The sequence below is a fragment of the Triticum dicoccoides genome, chromosome 4B, assembly GCF_002162155.2.
Source record: "Triticum dicoccoides isolate Atlit2015 ecotype Zavitan chromosome 4B, WEW_v2.0, whole genome shotgun sequence".
In the NCBI taxonomy this organism is placed as follows: Eukaryota; Viridiplantae; Streptophyta; class Magnoliopsida; order Poales; family Poaceae; genus Triticum; species Triticum dicoccoides.
Genome location: NC_041387.1, coordinates 306,107,324 through 306,114,160, shown reverse-complemented (window position 1 = coordinate 306,114,160; position 6,837 = coordinate 306,107,324).

The following is a 6,837-nucleotide window of genomic DNA, read 5'->3' as shown; positions in this document are numbered from 1 at the left end:
GATGTTCTTCACGGGATGCCTTCCTCCAACTTGTTTACCTGCTTGACAAGCGCTGCAAAGTCTATCCTTATCAAATATGACATCGTTAACGCCAAGGATATGATTTCCTTTAATAAGCTTGTCAAGGTTTCGCATGCCCACATGACCTAATCGTCTATGCCATAACCAACCTTTAGAGGATTTAGCGATGAAGCAAGTTCTAGGTTGAGCCTTTTTAGTGAAATCAACAATGTATAGGTCACCTCTATGTATACCGGTAAAGACCATTTTATGATTATCTCTATGAAACACTTGGCAATCTACTTCAGTAAATAGGACATTGAAACCGAAATCAGCAAGTCTAGATACTGAAAGTAAATTGTAGCCAAGAGATTCAATGAGCATGACATTTTGTATGGAGCTATCATGTGATATGGCCACCTTACCGAGGCCAACCACCTTACCCTTTGAGTTATCACCAAAGGTGACATACTTTTGAGGGCCGTCATTTTCAGCAAGCTCACGAAACATATCTTTATCTCCGGTCATGTGATTGGTACATCCACTATCAAGAAACCATTCCTTTCCTCCTGCCATATATCCCCAAAGATTTGCCATAAGACCAAAGTGTCTCATTGCATCATCAAGATCAAAGTCACTATCATCATCCTCATCATAGTATCCATGTTCAACATCGTCATGTGGTGGATCATATCCTAGAGAGGGTGATTCATTAGAGTGAGTTTGACAATGATCTTCTTTATCAATTTTAATAGCTTAGGAAATAATATCACTAATAATTCCAACATCTCCTTTGGCACGCGTAAGGTTTGTAAGCTCAAATAGACAATCACCAAATATAGGATCATTGGAATTCATCTTACTCAAGGCAATAGACTTATGGAGAATTTCATCTAGATTTTTCAAGGAATAATTTGGAAAACGTTCCTCAAGAAATTTCCATATAGTGTAGGCACACTCAAGAGTAGGCAAACATCCAATCAAGTTTCTAGGCAAGCCTCTAGTGATAAGATTAATAGTTCTAAGATTGCGAATCATGTCAATTGACTCATCAAGGGTAGGATACATAGGATCAACATGAGGTGCACAAGGGCTAGCAATGTACTTGTTCAAATGATATTCATTGAAAATCACAAGCATCTCATTTTTCCACTCATGAAAGTACTCCCCATCAAGTATAGGCACTCTATGTCTAAGACTCCCCAAAGTAGACTCATCCATCTTCCTCCAATGGTGTTTAAACCAAGGCAATGGAGACCAAAGCTCTGATACCAATTGAAAGGATCGAGAAGAGGTGTCTAGAGGGGGGTGATTAGACACTAAGTGAGAAAACTTGCAGTTTTTAATTTCTTTAAGTTTAAGTGGAGTTTTGGCACAAGTTTAACAATCACAATACATATCAAGCAAGTATGCAAAGAGTATATGAGCACCGGAAAGTAAAGCATGCAACTTGCAAGAATGTAAAGGGATGGGATTGGAGTGTGCAAATGCAATTGGAGACACAGATGTTTTTGTCATGGTTCTGATAGGTGGTGCTATCGTACATCCACATTGATGGAGAATTCAACCCACGAAGGGTAACGGCTGCGCGAGTACACAGAGGGCTCCACCCATGAAGGGTCCACGAAGAAGCAACCTTGTCTATCCCACCATGGTCGTCGCCCACGAAGGACTTGCCTCACTAGGGTAGATCTTCACTAAGTAGGCGATCTCTTTGCCCTTACAAACTCCTTGGTTCAACTCCACAATCTTGCCGGAGGCTCCCAAGTGACACCTAACCAATCTAGGAGACACCACTCTCCAAGAAGTAACAAATGGTGTGTTGATGACGAACTCCTTGCTCTTGTGCTTCAAATGATAGTCTCCCCAACACTCAACTATCTCTCACAGGATTTGGATTTGGTGAAAAGAAGATTTAAGTGGAAAGCAACTTGGGGAAGGCTAGAGATCAAGATTCATATGGTAGGAATGGAATATCTTGACCTCAACACAAGTGTAGGTGGTTCTCTCTCAGAAAATGTAGGTTGGAAGTGTATGAATGTTCTGATGGCTCTCTCCATGAATGAAGAGTCGGTGGAGGGGTATATATAGCCTCCACACAAAATCTAACCGGTACAAACAACTTACCAATCTCGGTGGGACCGAATCGTCAAACTCGGTCGGACCGATTCAACTAATAATGTGACCGTTAGGATTTTTGGTGGGACCGACATGCAACTCGGTAGGACCGATATGGTTAGGGTTAGGGAATAACGTAATCTCGGTGAGGCCGACAACACAAAGTTGATGGGACCGATTTTGGTAATAAGATAACCAGAGAGTTGGTCAGGCAAACTCAGTGGGACCGATTCTCTCATCTCGGTTGGACCAAAATGTTACGAAGAGGAACAGAGAGTTTGCATTGTAATCTCGGTAGGACCGATTACACAAACTCGGTGAGACCGATTTTGGTAATAGATACATACAAAGAGATTACAATCCCATCTCGGTGAAACCGAGATCCCTATCGGTGAGACTGATTTGCCTAGGGTTTGTGGCAGTGGCTATGACATCTGAACTCGGTGGCGCCGGATAGGAAGAATCGGTGAGGCCGAGTTCGACTTTTGGTTTAGGTCATATGTGGATGTAAGAAGGTAGTTGAGGGCTTTGGAGCATATCACTAAGCACTTTGAGCAAGCAATCCATTAAGCAACACCTCATCCCCTCTTGATAGTATTGGCTTTTCCTATAGACTCAATGTGATCTTGGATCACTAAAAACAGAAAATGTAGAGTCTTGTGCTTTGAGCTTGAGCCAATCCTTTGTCCTTAGCATCTTGAAGGGGTTCCACATCCTCTAGACCATGCCACTTCATTGTTGAACTTATCTGAAGCATAATAGGTAAAAGTGTTAGTCCAACAAGAGATATGTTGACATTAATTACCAAAATCACCCAGGGAGCACTTGTGCTTTCAAAAGGCCTTACCAGCCGCTATCTGCCTCGCCTCTTGGATCTCCTGGCGAGTGCCCTAGGCTTCAACCTGGGCTTCCTTCTTGCTCTAGAGAGCTTTGGTGAGCTCAGAGGCTTGTTTCGAACTCTTTTGCACCAAGGACGCGCACTTGATAATGGCGTCCTTGAGCTCCTGTTCGACCTCGCCCACCCGCGCCTCATGTTGTTCGCGGGCGATTCTCTCCACCTCCAACTCCTTTGTCGCTTTGTCAGCGGTCGCCTTGCTCACCTCCGCCTCAAAGCCCGATAGTAGGCTGTTGAAAGCGTCATCCAGTCCACTTTTCACAGACTGAACCTTCTTCATAACCGCACCCATCAGGGTGCGGTGCTCCTCCATGATGGAAGCGCGTTGCAGCGCTTCCTCCAGATTATGGGTGGCCTCCGGATTAACAGAGGCTGCCGATGGAGCTGCTGCTCCTCCCCCCTCCGTCGAAGGGAGGTGTTGGCCCGAACCCGAAGCCACATTGGTCTTCAGGATGGTGTCCGGCAAAGGCCCGAACTGTTGAGGCCCCCACCCTCGGTGGTAATGGGGGTCGCTGTGCCCCAATCTGCGGCATCCGAGGTAGTGACCTCAGGCGTCTTCTGTACGGCCTCGTCCGCCCCTCCTCGGCCAAGTGAGGTCCTTCAGCACTACACCTCGGTGTCCTCCATGGCAGGGGGAGAGGGCTCGCGATGGTCTGTCGCTCTCCGTCTCTTCAGGCACAAGAGAATTCCCCTACGAAGACGAGGGGTTCAGGATAACGCGCAGAGGGCTGAGACGCAAGCAAAGATGCAATTTATATAAATAGAGGCGGGTAAGCAGAAGCTGAGCAAGTAAAGTTTTCGATGCTGAGGATTCGGCCAGGGGCTTAACCCTGGGGGGCTCTCCTTGGGTTGTGTTCGGACTCCGAGTCCGAACTAACCGAGAGGGTGATCTTCTTCTTCTTTGGTGTCGCCCCATCCGGATTCTCGGAGGTCGTCCTCTTCTTCCTCCTCGTGATGTGAGGGGAGTCGCTCTCCACCTCCTCTTCCTCCTCCTCTTCATCCTCGTCTTCCTCGTGAGAGGATACGGCCTCGGTTTCTCCGGATATAGCATCTGAAGTACCTTTGCGGCGGCTCCCACCCTTGGGCCCCTTGTCCTTCTTCTTGCTCTTCTTCTCCGGCGCTTGATAGGGTGCCGGAACTAGCATCTCCTCCAGTTGAGGAGTGACTGGGTCTTCGGGCAACGGAGCCGGACTCTTAATCCGCTCCGCCTTCTTTGTCTAGCCCTGTAAAGAGGTGGGCTGATAAGATTCGTTGATAGAATATATAGACCGGACATACCTTCAGAAAATTAGCACTTACTGGAGTGGCCAGATTCTCGGCATCAAGACCGACATCTTCTATCTCCATGGGCCAGCTCTTCTGGGCCTTGAACGGCAGCTTCCATATTCCTGCATGCGTCATGCTGAGGAAGTGCTGCAGTGTTCGCGGCTCCTCCGGATTGAAATCCTGCATGGGGGAAGTCCGGCGCTGGCAGGGGAGAATGCGGCGGAAGAGCAAGATCTGCACCACATTGATGAGACCAACATTCTTGCCCAGTACGTTGGTGATACGCGTTTGCAACGTCTGCACCTCTGTCTGGGACCCCTAGTCGAGGCCCTTGGTGTTCCACGACGTGAGCCTCGTGGGGGGTCCGGATCTGAACTCCGGAATCTCCACCCATATGGTGCGGTGCGGCTCGGTGATGTAGAACCATTCTTGTTGCCAGACCTTGGCAGTCTCGGCAAAGGCCCCCTTGGGCCATGTGGCGCTGGGTAGCTTGCTTATCATGGCCCCGCCACTGTCCGCGTGCTGCCCTTCGACCACCTTCGGCTTCACATTGAAGATCTTCAGCCATAGGTTGAAGTGTGGGGGATGTAGAGTAAAGCCTCACTGCTACTTCTTGAGCTTGTGTTGGTTTTCCCCGAAGAGGAGAGGATGATGTAGCACAGTAGCATAAGTATTTCCCTCAGTTTTTGAGAACCAAGGTATCAATCCAGTAGGAGGTCATGCGCAAGTCCCTCGTACCTGCACAAAACGATAGCTACTCGCAACCAACGCGATTAGGGGTTGTCAATCCCTTCACGGTCACTTACGAGAGTAAGATCTGATAGAGATAATATTTTTGGTATTTTTGGTATAAAGATGCAAAGTAAAAAGTAAAAGCAAAGCAAGTAAATAAAGTGATGGAGATTGATATGATGAGAATAGACCCGGGGGCCATAGGTTTCACTAGTGGCTTCTCACAAGAGCATAAGTATTCTACGGTGGGTGAACAAATTACTGTTGAGCAATTGATAGAATTGAGCATAGTTATGAGGTTATCTAGGTATGATCATGTATATAGGCATCACGTCCGAGACAAGTAGATCGAAACGATTCTGCATCTACTACTATTACTCCACTCATCGACCGCTATCCAGCATGCATCTAGAGTATTAAGTTAAAAACAGAGTAACGCCTTAAGCAAGATGACATGATGTAGAGGAATAAATTCATGCAATATGATAAATACCCCATCTTGTTATCCTTGATGGCAACAATACAATACGTGCCTTGCAACCCTTTCTGTCACTGGGTAAGGACACCGCAAGATTGAACCCAAAGCCATGCACTTCTCCCATTGCAAGAACTACCAATCTAGTTGGCCAAACCAAACGGATAATTCGAAGAGACTTGCAAAGATAACTCAATCATACATAAAAGAATTCAGAGAAGATTCAAATATTATTCATAGATAAGCTGCATCACAAACCCACAATTCATCGGTCTCAACAAACACACCACAAAAAGAAGATTACATCGAATAGATCTCCACGAGAGAGGGGGAGAACATTGTATTGAGATCCAAAAAGAGAGAAGAAGCCATCTAGCTACTAGCTATGGACCCGAAGGTCTGAAGTAAACTACTCACACTTCATCGGAGGGGCTATGGTGATGATGTAGAAGCCCTCTGTGGTAGATGCCCCCTCCGGCAGAGCTCCGGAACAGGCCCCAAGATGGGATCTCATGGATACAGGAAGGTACGGCGGTGGAATTAGGTTTTTGGCTCCCCCTGGTCTATTGGGGGTACGTAGGTATATATAGGAGGAAGGAGTACGTCGGTGGAGCGTCAGGTGGGCCACGAGGTAGGGGGCGCGCCCAGGGGGGCACGCCCTCCACCCTCGTGACCGCATCTGGTGCTTCTTGGAGTAGGGTCCAAGTCTCCTGGATCGCGTTCGGTGAGAAGATCACGTTCCCGAAGGTTTCATTCCATTTGGACTCCGTTTGATATTCTGTTTCTTCGAAATACTGAAATAGGCAAAAAAACAGCAATTCTGGGCTGGGCCTCCGGTTAATAGGTTAGTCCCAAAAATAATATAAAAGTGGAAAATAAAGCCCATTATAGTCCAAAACAATAGATAAAGTAGCATGGAGCAATCAAAAATTATAGATACGTTGGAGACGTATCAGGCATCCCCAAGCTTAATTCCTAATCGTCCTCGAGTAGGTAAATGATAAAAAGAGAATTTTTGATGCGGAGTGATACTTTGGCATAATTTCAATGTAAATCTTCTTAATCATGGTATGAATATTCAGATCCGAAAGATTCAAGACAAAAGTTCATATTGACATAAAAATAATAATACTTCAAGCATACTAATCAAAGCAATTATGTCTTCTCAAAATAACATGGCCAAAGAAAGTTATCCCTACAAAATCATATAGTCTGGCTATGCTGCATCTTCCCCACACAAAGTATTTAAATCATGCACAACCCCGATGACAAGCCAAGTAATTGTTTCATACTTTAACATTTTCAAAACTTTTTCAATCTTCACACAATACATGAGTGTGAGCCATGGATA